The 15095-nt window shown below is 46.4% G+C and overlaps 1 protein-coding gene across 6 annotated transcripts in view; it reads left to right on the top strand.

Annotated features, from left to right (window-relative positions):
• Positions 1–15095, top strand: part of CA8 (carbonic anhydrase 8) — a 219301-nt gene that overhangs the window by 32989 nt on the left and 171217 nt on the right. The window contains exon 1 of one of the 6 annotated variants that reach the window (XM_067017965.1): positions 6151–6192. The exons of the other annotated variants lie outside the window; for them this stretch is intronic. The gene's annotated coding sequence lies outside the window, so the exon portion shown is untranslated. Of the gene's footprint in view, positions 1–6150; positions 6193–15095 lie in introns of those variants that run through there. 6 annotated transcript variants of the gene reach the window in all.

The following is a 15095-nucleotide window of genomic DNA, read 5'->3' as shown; positions in this document are numbered from 1 at the left end:
CTGGCCCATCTGCTCCAGCGTCCTTACTGTTCCTACCACTTGCCTAGCACATACTTCGTATCTGCTGTCCCTCGGGCTGAAAGGCCCTTCTCGCTGATTTTTACATGGTTCACTCTCTCTTTTTAAAAATATTTATTTATTTTGGCTGTGCCGGGTCTCAGTTGTGGCACGTGGGATCTTTTAGTTGCAGCATGCGAACTCAGTTGCGGCATGCATGCGGGATCTAGTTTCCTGACCAAGGATCGAACCCAGGCCCCCTGCATTGGGAGCGTGGAGTCTTACCCACTGGACCACCAGGGAAGTCCCCATGGTTCACTCTCTTAATGCAGGGTTTATTCCAATGTTTACAGAGAGGCTTTCTATGACGCCTCCTATGTAAAATAGTCCCCCCTTCCCAAGTCCATCTCTGACCCCTTACCCTACTTTATTTTTCTTCAAAGCACCTCCCACCATCACTGTTTACTTATTTGTTTACTGGTCTATTTTGTACCTTTCCCACCAGAATGCAAACTCCCTGACGGCCAGGATGCAGCATATCTGTGTCTAGCCTGGTGTACAGTAGGTGAGAAAACAGTCATTGAATGAAAACGTGGTAGGGTCGATGGCTCGGGAGTCTCAGTGGGGCTCCCAGAATCGCTGCAGTGGAATTTCAAGAGGCTTTCTCACCAAGGAAGCTGTTGGTATTTTGAGTGGTACTGCTCCACACATGGCAGGACATTCAGCATTCTTTACCCTTAGCTGTGACATGCCAGCAGCACCCCTTGTCACCTGATGCTATGGTCTGACTATCCCGCCCCTCCAAATTCACATGTTGGAAGCCAAACACCTGATTTTTTCTTTTTAATTTTTATTGGAGTATAGTTGATTTACAATGTTGTGTTAGTTTCCGGTGTACAGCAAAGTGAATCAGTTATTCATATACATACATCTACTCTTTTCTAAGATTCCTTTCCCATACAGGCCATCACAGAGTATTGAATAGAGTTCCAATGGTGTTAGAAGCTGAGGCCTTTGGGAGGTGTTTAGGTCACGAGGGTGGAGCCCTCATGAATAGGATGAGAGCCCTTACAAAAGAGACCCCACAGAGCTCCCCAGCCCCTTTTGCCACGTGAGGACACAGCAAAAAGTCTGCAACAAGGAGAGAGCCCGCACTCGGCTGTGCTATTTCCTTGGACTCCCAGCTTCCAGAACTGTGAGAAATGAATTGTTGTTGTTTGTAAGCTACCAGGTCTGTGGTGTTTGTCATGGCAGCCTGAACGGACTGACATCCACAACCAAAATTATGCAACACGTTTCCAGATTTCCCCTTGGAGGGAAGGTGCAGGGCAGCCCTTGACAGAGTACCAGTGGTAGAGGAAGTGACTGGAGTACAGGAGGCTGTGATCAGAGACTCAGATGCTCTTGTTTTTTTATTGCTCATATTTCTATCTTGGCTCATTCATTTCCACCTCGGTCCCTCCTACTAACCTGTGAGTTCTTTGAGGGCACGAATCATGGTTTGAGTGTATTAGCCCATTTGAATACATGAATGTATATGTACGTGTATATGTGTGTGTGTGCGTGTGTGTGTGTGTGTGCGTGTGCACATATATTTGTATTTATATCTTTTCCCCATTGGGCCGCCTGACCTCCACAGCTCAGTTCTTTTCCCCACCCTCTGACCACCAGGCATCACTCAGCAGATAGAATAAGACAAAGCAGGGACTCTGACATAATGCACACTGGCCCTTGTGGGACCATCTGTCCCAGCCGCGAGCCTGAACCTGCTCTTGTCACTACGGCTATGATTATCTCCTTTTTACAGATGAAGAAATTGAGGCTCATCTTCTTTACCTGCCACTCATTGATTGCTAACCAGTTGGTCCTTGTAACCCAACCTTTGCTCTCGCCTCCATTCCGGAAAGCTCTTCCTCAGCCTCAAGTCATGATTTTATAGGGAAGGCTCCCCAGGTAGGAGGAGAAGGTGCTGATAGCAGTGTCATTATTTTAGGTTGGGGATGACTGATAGACCTGCAGTCGTGCCCTCAGCCTGTGCTAAGTGACCTTGAGAGTGACCTTGGAGTTGGAGCAGCTGCTGCGGCTGGCTGTCACTTGCAGCTGATTCTGCTGCTTTGTCTCATGAGATGTGAAGTGACCTGACCTCCACTGACATAACAAGTGACGTAGCGGGGACAGGAATTCAATATTCCCTTCTTGGTCTCACCAGGCTCTCTGTGTGCTTGGTGTCTTCTTGACTTCAAATGTGCCTTGTCTGATAGGACCTGAATCTCCATCACCTTCACTTGTCAACTCCTCTGGCCCCAGGCATCCCAATGGCTGCCTAGAGAACAGACAGTCCCGTGTGCTCCGTTACTAGGGCTCTAGGGCTTTTGTCCCCATATTCTTTTACCTTGGTGATTTGGGCAGGAACATACATAAACCTTTTGAGTTTAAGGTTTGGAGAGGCTTGGGAGACCCTCAGCCAATTTTCTTAGTCTAGACCCACACCCTCCTTTTTGCCTTTGAACTGAGGCACAAAAAATATGAGTTCTTGTCCTTCAGGCCTGAACAAAGTGGCCCCCTTTCCCCACAGCGGTGTTTTTTAAACTCTGGGTCACGACCAATTCGAGGGTTGTAAAGTCAATTTTTTACAGTTGACCAGCATTAAAAAAAGATAGAATAAAATTTAAACTATAAAAGTGGTAGTGAAGATCTGTTCTATGAAGTCTTTTTTCAGTCATGTGTGTGTATGAATGTGTATATGTGTGTGTGTGATGGAATCCTGCATCACAGTTCAAAATGTATTTCTCATTACATTTTATAGTAAAAAAAACAGGGGTTCTCAACTTTCAGGTGATGATTTTGATTTGGTAGAACATAGAACAATATGCCACTAAAAGCATATCAGTCTCTGGAGGGAGCGGGATAGGTATGTGTGTTTTATTTATTTATTTATCTATCTATCTATTTATCTATTTATTATTTTTGGCTGTTTTGGGTCTTTGTTGCTGCCCGCGGGCTTTCTCTAGTTGCAGCGAGTGGGGGCTACTCTTCATTGCGGTGCGCGGGCTTCTCATTGCGGTGGCTTCTCTTGTTGAGGAGCACGGGCTCTAGACGTGCGGGCTTCAGTAGCTGTGGCACGTGGGCTCTAGAGCGCAGGCTCGGTAGTTGTGGCGCACGGGCTCTAGAGCGCAGGCTCGGTAGTTGTGGCGCACAGGCTTAGTTGCTCCGCGGCATGTGGGATCTTCCCGGACCAGGTCTCGAACCTGTGTCCCCTGAATTGGCGGGTGGATTCTTAACCACTGCGCCACCAGGGAAGCTCCCCCCCCCCCCCACCCCCCCCCCCCACCATGCTGTTCTTGAGAACAACAATATCTTATCCATCTGGATAGCCCCTTATTGCTGAAACAGTGCCTGGCGCTCAGGGGTACCCAATAAATGCTTATAATTGTCAAATGACAAAGCTTCGAAGGTTAAAGGGTGGAATCTATGTAGTTTTCTCTCACCATGCCCAGCACACACTTGGCACTTCATAAATCACTGGGTGTGATCGTGATGACTTAAGGAAAACAAAAATACAATCATGAGATGCTGCATGAATCAAAGGCACAGGTGTGATGAACAGCAGCAGAGCGGGTCGGCCTTCCCAGCAGAACAAAGCTCTCTTTCCCCCTCAATGCACTTCAACAAACCCATCCAGACCAGGAAACCTCAGAGACAGAGTGGCTGTCATCTCCCTAAGCAATAGAGCCTATCTCCTCTTAACCTTTGTGACCCTCAAAAACCAGTAAATTCCTTCTTTTATCTCTCCCAAATCCTTTATATTACCCCCTAAGCCAATTTTCTGTTGTACTGTATTCAATGGGAATTGAAAACAGCTGGTCACCATCTGCTGTAGATCAATTCTTCATGTACTTGAAGCCTATAATTAGGTCATTCCTCAGCCTTCTCTTCTCCAGGCTAAATATCTTCTTTCTTTTAGCCCTTCCCCAAAGGTTTTATTTTCCATTTATTTAATTGTCTTTCTAGTGTTACTCTCAGCGTCAGGCTTTCCTGCTCTCCGTACACCTCAAGTGGAGGAGGCTGCTCAGGGTGAAGGGTTATGGGTGGTGAAGGTCACCCCGCTGCCCCTTTTGAGGAGTCTTTTTTTCTGTGAGTTGTTTATTTTCAGAGGGCCGTTTAGAAATGAACAGCAGCCGTTGACTCCGCCACAGTGAGATTGGAACCAGAGTAATCAGACGGTAGTGCTCTGCTTCCGCCCTAACTCCAGATACACTGCACAATCGCCTTGACTCTGCACCCCAAATTCTGCGAGATAGCCCATGCCACCCTACGGGGAGTAATCTCACTCTTGATTACGGGTGCGTCACTAGAACGGCATTTTGGAAGCGTGTCTTGGAAGGCTGGAAGGTCAGTGACATGTGGAGACAGATTTTAAACTTTAAGCTCAGGAAACAAGCGTCTGGTAGAGAGGAGTTTTCTCCCTCTTAGGTCCAGGAAATATCCTGCATGCGCAGTAACCCCGGTGTCCAATCGGCATTCTCCAAGGCAGTGGTTTTTACTTTTGTTCTCTCTGGGATTATATATATGCAACCCATTGCCTCATATCCAGATTTTTAAATGAAATACAGGAATATTTTGTGGATCCATCAGTTTTTGAAATGATTGAAATTGTATCTTCACTTCTGGGGCTTTCTTCTCTGTCTCTCAAAAGTGTGTTGGACTTCTGGTTGGAAGAGGTTACCCTCTGCTTATCTGTCCTTCAAAGACTCCATCATTACTCAGAACTGATGGCCAGACTAGGTGATGTTCTTCGCCTAACTCTTGACTATCCCCTCCAGCTGCACGTACCATGACTAAGCCAGAAACAGCCCCTAATGCGTGGATTCTGTGATTTCATGTGCACCGTCCCTTCATGAGGTAGATAGCATCACCCTCATTTCCACAGATGAGGCAGATAAAGAGAACTTGTTTTTAAATGAGCTTACGGTGGCCTAGGCAGCAGAGCTGGGATCTGGATCCAGGTCTGGTTGGTCTCTAGTGTCATCATGGCCGCCTCTGCGTGCTTGTTAAACTGCAGACGTCAGGATCCCATGCTCAGATTCTGAGTTAGGAGATGGGGCCCAGGTACCTGCCTTTTCAGTCAATTAACCCAGGTAACCCAAGTCCCATGCATACAAAAGCACTGTCTAACTTGGTCCCTGAATTAGAAAATTTAGGTCACTGTTCCTCAAACTCTGTCATACATCTACCCAGGAGCTTGTTGAGAAGAGGTCTGGCTTCCACTCCGCAGCTTCTGAGTCAGAAGCAAGGAAGGGTCGAGTCCGGATGCTGTATCGTTTTGTTTTTAATATTTGTTTATTTATTTATTTATCTATTTATTTGGTTGTGCCGGGTCTTAGTTGCAGCATGCGGGATCTCTACTTGCAGCATTCAGGCTCTCAGTTGCAGCACGCGGGATCTAGTTCCCTGACCGGGAATCGAACCCGGGCCTCCTGAGTTGGGAGCACGGAGTCTTAACTGCCCGACTGCCAGGGAAGTCCCTGGACACTGTAGTGTTAACTGCAGCCTGGGGTATATTCTGAGTCACTCTGAAGCTTGGAAACCACTGGTGTGAGTCTTCCTGCCAGAGGTATCCTATGCCCAGCACTTCTAGATGCTTTTGTGGAAGATGGAGGCTGGTAGGGTGGAAGACGGCATGGTATGTATGGGCTTAGAGCTCTTGGCTTCCTGGATGTGGAAGGAGCTCTTGGCTAAGGAAACAGTGGGGAGATGACCCCTGAGAAAGCCTGCTTCCTCACCTCCTACAGAAGAAACTTTGACCCTAAGGATGAAAAGCCATGGTTTTGAAAGCCAAGTGTTGCATTTGATATCAGAAGTCCAGCGAAGGGATAACCATCCGTTATGATGTCGTAGCAGGTAGTGTTGCCTTGGCAACATAGCAGGAGACTTACCGAGGAGATAGAAGAACAGATGGGCAGGTGTCATTCCTCGGAGAACACAGGGGTGACAGAGGTTTACTAAAATGAGCAATGTAAGAAAATACTTGGCGCCCTGAGAAAACCAGTCATAGAAGATGAAAACTCACAAGAGTTGGTTTATGAATATATTTTAAATCTACAAAATACTGTTTTAACAGCAGCGTCAGAAGAATCCTCACAGACGTCTGAGAAATCTTCGTTCTATGGACCCTCCTTCGCAAGCAGCTTTCTAGTAAGCCACGTTCTGTACCGTATGCTAATAATATAGTTTGTGAGAGAAAATGAGGTGAGGGTTTGCACTTAAAAGCCAAAGCTACACAAGGATAATTAAACTGTCACTGGATGACCTGAGGAGAACTGATTGAATTCAGCACAGCAATTTCTCGAGTCAGTATGTATCAGGTAAATAGATGGAAATAAGTTTGAAGGTTCATGCACACTTGTATTTAAATTTCCGTATTATAATATTTATAGGTGATATTTTAAAATGGATCTAATTTTAATTCCCTAGATGAATTGTGACTCCTATTTATTTAATTCATTTTTACTTTGAACCAAGGAAAGGTTATTACTTGACACTTCAACATCTATACTCCATCAATTCCTCAAATGCATGATAACCTAATGAAGATTATTGGGGGGGGCGGACCGTCTCTACTTCAGTAATTCAACTTCACTAGTTCCTTAAGTACACACTTACTAAATTTAAATCGTTTAAAAGGAAACATATGCAGTCTATTAAAATGTTTATCCCATCACTTGATAGAGATCAAGCAGGTTTTCTGCCAAGTTAGGCGGTAAAGAGATGCTGACCTTGTCAGATGGGGCATGGGAATTCCTCACATTTTTCTTGTTTGAACTGGTCTGTGAGCTTTAAGGATGGGGGAAAACAATGACACCTTGTGCACGTGAACGAATTCCCCTCTGGATACTCCCTGGGCAACCCTGAGAGACTGAGTCCTTCCTAGAGACAGGAGTATTCCCAGTTTCTGTTGGGCTGCTTCCCAGATCCTGTGCACTCCTACCCTTCCTCCTCCTGACTCCCTGTAATTTACCTGTTCTAACATCTCCTTTTGCTTCAGAGCGTGGCAAACGGTAGATGGAACACCTTCCGCTCAGAGCATCTCTCTGCCTTTCTTTGGAGGCATCTGATCTTTCCTTCTTCCCCTGTCATCTCAGCACCGCTCTGGGTCCCCGTGTCCCACTATGCGTCACCGGTGACACCTTCAGTCTTCCCAGGATGAATTTCCCACACGGCTTCCTCCTGTGAGAAGTGGAGCCCCTGAAATCCAATTCTGAAGCAGGCAGACTTGCTCAGGACATCGATGGAGAGCTGAACTAAGCTCAGGGCTGTGGGGGACCCACGCTGTTTATTCCTGGTCACCAAAGCCCCACCCTTTCCTTACGTCAGCACTAAGGAAGGTAGTTGTGGGGAAAATTGAGATCCGCTTTTACAGTGTGACCAAGTGAGAAAGTTATGGAATAACCTCAGTAAATACTTCCCACTTAGGGGTTTTCCTGGAGGTCAAGTGGTTAAGACTTCATCTTCCAATGCAGGGGGTGCAGGTTCAATCCCTGGTCGGGGAGTTAAGATCCCACATGCCTCATGGCCAAACAACCAAAACATAAAACAGAAGCAATATTATAACAAATTCAATAAAGGCTTTAATTTTTTTTTTTTTTTTTTTTTTTTGCGGTACGCGGGCCTCTCACTGCCGTGGCCCCTCCCGTTGCGGAGCACAGGCTCCGGCCGCTCAGGCTCAGCGGCCACGGCTCACGGGCCCAGCCGCTCCGCGGCACGTGGGATCTTCCCGGATTGGGGCACGAACCCGCGTCCCCTGCATCGGCAGGCGGACTCTCAACCACTGCACCACCAGGGAAGCCCTCAATAAAGACTTTTTAAAAATCCACATTAAAAAAAAAAATCTTTAAAAAAACCCAACAAACACCTCCCGCCTAGAACATAGAAAAAGGAGAAGAGCCATTGTTGGTGATAAGCCCAGAGCTCAGGCCTTCTATTGCTGATAAATTACAGGATCCCAGAGTCTCAGGAGCATCGGGGTCACCTCATTGCTGGCAGTGGAGTCAGTTTTCTGGTTAGCGGATCTGGAAGTATCAGGTTCTAACTCCTGGGTGCCCTTTTCCAGTCCCTTTTCAGGGCCATTGGAGAGTTGCACACGGGATGACGTGGGGTGTGCTCGAAGCAGTTCACTTTCTGTTGGTGCAAATACTTGGGCCTGGGGATTGCTTTAGACAATGAGAAATTGTGGGCTTTCCTTCACTAGATCTGCGTTTCTCTGGTTTTTGTTTTTCTTTCCTATTTCTAGCAACGCAACTCCCTTAAATCATTATTTTAAATTCCAGGATTCCATTTGCTCATAACCGCTGGCAGAAAATCCTGTGTGTCTGTTTCCCAGCATGGGGTCAGGTCACGCCCTCCCGTGCCCCTGGCTTTCAACTGGAGAGATGAGTTTTCTTCTTTTTACAAAAAATTATTTATTTTATTTATTTTATTTTTGGCTGAGTTGGGTCTTCATTGCTGCGCGCGGGCTTTCTCTAGCTGCAGCGAGTGGGGGCTGCTCTTCGCTGCGGTGCGCGGGCTTCTCATTGCGGTGGCTCCTCTTGTTGCGGAGCGCGGAGTCTAGGCGCATGGGCTCAGTAGTCGTGGTGCACGGGCTCAGTAGTTGTGGCTCGCAGGCTCAGTAGTTGTGGTGCACGGGCTTAGTTGCTCCGCGGCATGTGGGCTCTTCCCGGACCGGGGCTCGAACCCGTGTCCCCTGCATTGGCGGGCGGATTCTTAACCGCTGCGCCACCAGGGAAGCCCGAGTTTTCTCCTTAATCTGCCCTGGAATGTCCCCTGGCCTTCTCTGTGAGCACCATCACCGGTGTCTGCCAGGAGAGACTTTGGTCTAATCCCTCCTTCTCAAAGGCTGTGTTCGGGAGAGTCTATCCAGATCTTGGGAATGCAGAGTTGAGCAAAGAGCAGTGATTATTCACTCACTCCATTCCCTAGCCCTTGAAACTGGACAGACTCGCCACACACCACACGTGGGCTGGCTTTCAAAAGCAAGCCACGCATGATACTGGTGGGAGTGGTTGCATATTCTAAACAATATCCACCATTAAACATTGTTCAGTAGTATTTAAGTAATGCGTTCCTTTCCTTCTCCCAAAAATTTTCTTACACTCTCTGGTCTTCTGGGCCGAACTCTTAGCCCTAGAGTCAGAATTCACACTCTGTCCCCCTGGAACCCTGGGCCCCCTTCTTGGCAGTTTGAATGGTGGCATATGCCCTGGTTTTCAAGTCTGTCTGTTGCTCCAGTCTTGGCCCCCTCCTCACGGCCTCTGATCTCACTCCAGCCCTGTAACCCAAGAAATCCTGAGCATCCCCAGGACCGGAGGGAATACACACCGTGGGGAAACATTTCTTTGCCTTCTTTGTCTCTACCTTTTCTAGTGTCTTTGTTCCTGGAACAACTAAATAATCCGGAGGGAAAAGTTAGAAAAAAGCACCTTCCTTGGGAACAGTGCACAGCCCCCTAAAACTGTACCTTCCAGCAGTCAGGGCTCTGAGAGATCAGTGCTGAGCACACGATGAGAACGTCCTGAACAGACTTCGCTCTGGGTCGGTCCTTGGATCTTGGGTCCTCGCTACCGCGGGCAACCGAACTGGGCCGTCCTTTTGGGAAGAAGGCGGGTTTGTCATGCTTTGGCGTCGTCTCCCTGCTTCCTCATCCCTCCCTACTTCCCTCTTTAACTTGCTTTCTCTTCTGAAGATTTACCGCGCACCTATCACGCGTTGAGTGCAGTGCTGTGTGTTGGGAAGAGAATGGCGTACACAGACAGACAGTGTGCAGTCCAGCGCGGGGAGAGCCGAGGCATCACGTGTTATCGTTGTGAGAAGTGCCGTGATGGGGAGGTGTGCGGGGCGCTATCGTAGAGCAGAGCAGCGTTGCCTAATCTGGACACGGGAGGGTCGGAGAAGCCCCTGAGTCACTTTACAGCTGAGGTCTGAACAGTGAACAGGAGTTCACCGGGGACTTTTAGACTTTGTGATGAGGGTGATGAACAGGCGGCAAAAAGAACCGAGGCAGCAGATGTCTAACACATGTCAGCCGTGCCTCCCTTCTGCTAAGATCTGGTTAGAGTGGACGCCAAAGCCCATCTCACATTCTGCAGAAGTTCAAAGTCGGCCTCAGGGTCGCTGGGCCTGGTTTGGGGGTTTGTGTCTCTTATCCTTGGCAAACTCTGCCCTTTCCTTAATGGCTGCAAAAATCTACTCACACAGAGAGGTTAGTCGTGGACTTAACTTTCTTCAGCATTTAGGGGTCACACTTCTTGGCCAAATTAAGCAGCAGAAGAAATCAGAGACTTCGTTTTGAAATGTCCTTTGCTTGCACGACCTCCGGGGCCCCCTCCCTTCTCCTTCACCCTTGAATGGCCCAGTGCTGCTTACTAGCCCCTGTCAGGACAAACCCGCAGAACTCCTCTCACTCTTCACCTGCTCGGGGTCTTATCTTTTACCAGTGGTTTCCTGAATATGCAACCCCTGGACTCTGGTGGTGGGAAATCCAAGCACTGAGACTGACTCTAGAGGAGAAATATTGAGTCATGAGTGCTCCTGCTCTCCCAGGATCATTCCATAAATATTCCCTGGCAAAGGCATGCTTGTAATATAAGCTACCCACTTACATAGATCACTTCTGTGACTGCTGCTGCCGCTACAGCAATAGTACAGTTACCACGGCTACGGCTCTTCCTTCTCTTGTTTCTACTGCTTCTTATGGATGAAGCCCCTTTACAGCTGTCATTTCGTCTCATCATCACAACACCATTAATTACGTGCTATCCCCATTTTACAGTTAAGGAAATTAAGGCTTAAAGACTTTAAATAGCCTAAAGTCACTCAGCCAGCAGAGGGTGGTGACAGCCAGTCTTGAAGCCGTACATTGAATCATCATAATAGCACGGTCACTGTTAGAAAGCCCCTTTCCGTGTTGCTTGGCTTTCATCGTAATATAGGTCGGGTGTGTGCCTTTGTGTTTAGTGGTTAACAGTGCCATTCAAACTGTAACACAGTCTGTGACTGAAAATATGTACATTAGCTGAAAAAACTGGAAAAGTATCTTCACATCTGTGATGAAAGTCAATGAGAAAATACATTGGGAAATTCAGTTCTCTTTTCAGAGATGGTTTAGCAGTATACACAAATACAACTAGAGAGTAAGGCACACTTGCCACAGCTGAACTGTGTTCTGTTTCAGTTTCCTACAGGATTTCACAGTCGCACTTATGGATATGATTTAACACTGAAATATTTGCATAAGAGAAAGCTGGTGATTAACTGCATATTGCTTGAGTGTTCATCTGGGAACATGACAAATCTCTGTTTTTACTTATTCCTTGCTGCTCAGGAAAACAATCAAAATCCTGACAAATATCTAATATATTTGAGGACTACAGGTACAAATTTCTGCATTAGTACTTCTCTCCCTTCCTATCTCCAAATGGGTAACTCAGAATCACTCCCAATACGCTTTTCCAAAATGTTACCTGTGAACTGTGATTCAAAATGCTTCACACATTCCCATAGCACTCTGCTTTTAAGTGTCTTAAAGATATGGAATTGAAATGCAAGATTTTCATGCTTTAGTGAGATTTATAGTCAGAAAACTAGTGTCTGCATTTTGGCTTCAACATCTACCAGGTCGGTGACTTGCCAGCCTCAAATTTCTTTTCTGTCGGATGGGGTTGTTTCAAAATATGGAGGTCTAGGGACTTCCCTGACGGTCCAGTGGTTAAGACTCCGTGCTTCCAACGCAGGGGGCCTGGGTTCAATCCCTGGTCAGGGAACTAGATCCTGCATGCCGCAACTAAGACCCAGAACAGCCAAATAAATAAATATATAAATACGTATTAAAAAAATATGGAGGTCTAGGGAAATATGCGCGTTTCTAGAAGCATATGGTAGGGAGTGGGCAAAATCGTTGAAGGTGATCAAAAGGTTCAAACTTCCAGTTATAAAATAAGTAAGTCCAGGAGATGTGATGTACAGCTTGGTGATGATAGTTAATGATACTGTATTTACATTTGAAAGTTGCTCAGAGAGAAGATCTTAAAAGTTCTCATCACAAGAGAAAAACCTTTGTAACTCTGAGTGGTGATGGTTGTGTTGATCGTTTAGCAATATATACAAATATCGAACCATTATGTTGTACACTTGAAACCAATATAATGTTTTATATCAATTATATCTCAATAAAATTTACATTACAAAATTTAAAAATGTATATAGAAAAAAGAAAGACTATTATGACATCACTTTTGGTGGGTTAGACATCTGGTGAGTTTCAGAATCAAAAAAATTATTCGTAAAACTATAGTGTATCCGTATTAAAGAAAGGAAAAGAAATACTGAGGTCTGGGGAAAGAAGAAGCATTTCCTGAATACCACATATCAGAACACCCCCCCCCCCCCCCCCCCGTTAAGTCCTTCACATCTGCAATGACATTTAACTCCCATGACACTCCTCTACGGTAAATAACATTATCCTTTACTTACAGACCAAAAGGCAAAGGCTAGGGAAGTGCAGACATGCAGGAACCCACTAACAGGCAGGAGCAGTGGCAGAGAGCATGCAGACACCTTCTTACCAGGAGAAGGAAGCCCATGCAGCTGAACTTCGTTTCGAAATCTTCTGTTTCCTAGTTCTTCTATGACCAAGTTCGTCTTCAGCACGCAGCCACGTCCACCGCTGGACGGTGTCCGGCGGAGCCTTCCCTGTGGTCCTTGCCCGAGTCCTCCTCCTCTGGGCCCGCCGATGAGGGCAGGCCCCTCCCACTAATCCTCTTCCGGTTCTCGCTAGTGCACATTGTTACCGTCCAGTCCACTCGTGGGCTTGTGTGTTTGCGCCCCTCCCCTTCTGAGTCTCATCCTCGGGCAGCCATCTTTCTTGTCTGGGGCTTCTTCCTTTTCTCTGAGATGCCTGTTCAGGATCACTATCTTCTTAAAACATTGAAAAGCCAACATACGATATGAAAATACTCCCTCTCTCTTTGTGTAGAAGGAAAAGTATGACACTTCTGCCTGACTCTAAGTCGGTAAATTTATCCCTCCAACTATTCCCTTTCCTTCTCCCTCTGGGTATATTACAAAGTATTTCAACTTGGACCCTTTGAAAATTGAATTAATTATTTTCTTCCTGGAGTCTCCAAACACTTTCTTCTGGGGTCCAGCACCTCCTTCCCCCTTTCCCCTCTTTCTCCCTCCTTTCCACCTTTTATCCCTCTCCTTCCCCCATCCTATCACTTACTTCTTTTACTTGGCTCCACATCACCCAAGCCAGAAACGCAAGAAGCATCCTCAATGCCTCTGTCTTCCTCATATTCCACGGGTACCATGTCCTATTTATAGTAGCTCCTAATTGATCCATCTGCACTTCCTTAAAAATAGGAAATCAGGGACTTATCTGGTGGTCCAGTGGTTAAGAATCCGCCTTCCACTGCAGGGGGCACAGGTTCGATCCCTGGTCAGGGAACTAAGATCCCACAGGCCGCAGGACATAATTGTCACACGCCACAACTACTGAGCCTGCACGCTCTGGAGCTCGCACCGCAACTGGAGAGAAGCCCGCACACCGCATCGAAGATCCCACGTGCCGCAGCTAAAACCAAACGCAGCCAAGTAAATAATTTTTTAAAAAATAGGTGCTTTTGATGAGATAAAGTAGGAAGTACACAGGATCACCTATGAAGCATTGTTGCAGAAAAAGAAAAAGGAAAAATGGACATTTAATCTAAATCTGATTAAATCTTTAGATCTAGCTATAGTTTACAGGAAGTTCAGGAGATAGAGGAACGTGTTAACTGATACCACATGGATGCAATCGGCAGAATCCAGAAAATGAGAAATTCTGCAGGTTTCTCCAACAAATAAGTGGCAATAAAAATAGCACAACAAAAAGAGTAGGGAGGGACTTCCCTGGTGGCGCAGTGGTTAAGAATCCACCTGCCAATGCAGGGGACACTGGTTTGATCCCTGGTCCGGGAAGATCCCACATGCCGCGGAGCAACAAAGCCCGTGCACCACAACTACTGAGCCTGCGCTCTAGAGCCCGCGAGCCACAACTACTGAAGCCCGTGCACCTAGAGCCTATGCTCTGCTACAGGAGAAGCCACCGCAGTGAGAAGCCCGAGCACCGCAACAAAGAGTAGCCCCCGCTCGCCGCAACTAGAGAAAGCCCGCGTGCAGCAACGAAGACCCAACGCAGCCCCCAAAAAAGAGTAGGGAAATCGTGATGGTATAAAGAGACATAAAAGACATCAATTGAATGCAATGTGTGTGTCTTTTATTGGATCCTGATTTGAACAAACACTTGGATGAAAAAAGTTTTTAGACATTTAGGGAAAAATTGAAAATATATTGAGTATTAAATGATGTTGAGACATTAATATTAACTTTATTTTATTTATTTATTTATTTATTTTTGCGGTGCGCGGGCCTCTCACCGTTGTGGCCTCTCCCGTCGCGGAGCACAGGCTCCGGACGCGCAGGCTCAGCGGCCATGGCTCACGGGCCCAGCCACTCTGCAGCACGTGGGATCTTCCCGGACCGGGGCACGAACCCGCGTCCCCTGCATCGGCAGGCGGACTCGCAACCACTGTGCCACCAGGGAAGCCCCTAACTTTATTATTTGAGCTAATGATTTTGTGGTTTATGTTTTAAAAAGTCCTTTTGTGTTAGTTTGTTGGTGTTACATTCTGAAGTATTGATAGGTAAAGCAATATGTTTAGCACTTATTTTGTGCTATACACAAAATACACAGTTTTTAAAGCATTTTTACATACAATAACTCATTTAATCTGTATAGTAACCTTACTAGGTAGGTATTATTATTATCCCCATTTTACAGACTGGGAAGCTGAGGCACAGAGCGGTTAAGTAACATGCCCAGGGTCTTGCAGCCAGTGAGTGGTGGATGCAAATATATCACAAGAGTTCCTTGTTTCCTGTTGTCTCCCAGACTTTGTTCACACGCTCACATATTTCCATAGTTGTAGTTGTAATACACTTAAAATCAGATACTCAGACTTAATGTTTATTAGCATATTCTAAACATTTCCCCCAAATTTTAC

The sequence above is a fragment of the Kogia breviceps genome, chromosome 17 (assembly GCF_026419965.1).
Source record: "Kogia breviceps isolate mKogBre1 chromosome 17, mKogBre1 haplotype 1, whole genome shotgun sequence".
Taxonomy (NCBI): Eukaryota; Metazoa; Chordata; class Mammalia; order Artiodactyla; family Physeteridae; genus Kogia; species Kogia breviceps.
The sequence above is the reverse complement of the archived record's forward strand: the minus strand, read 5'-3'. Positions and strand labels throughout refer to the sequence as shown.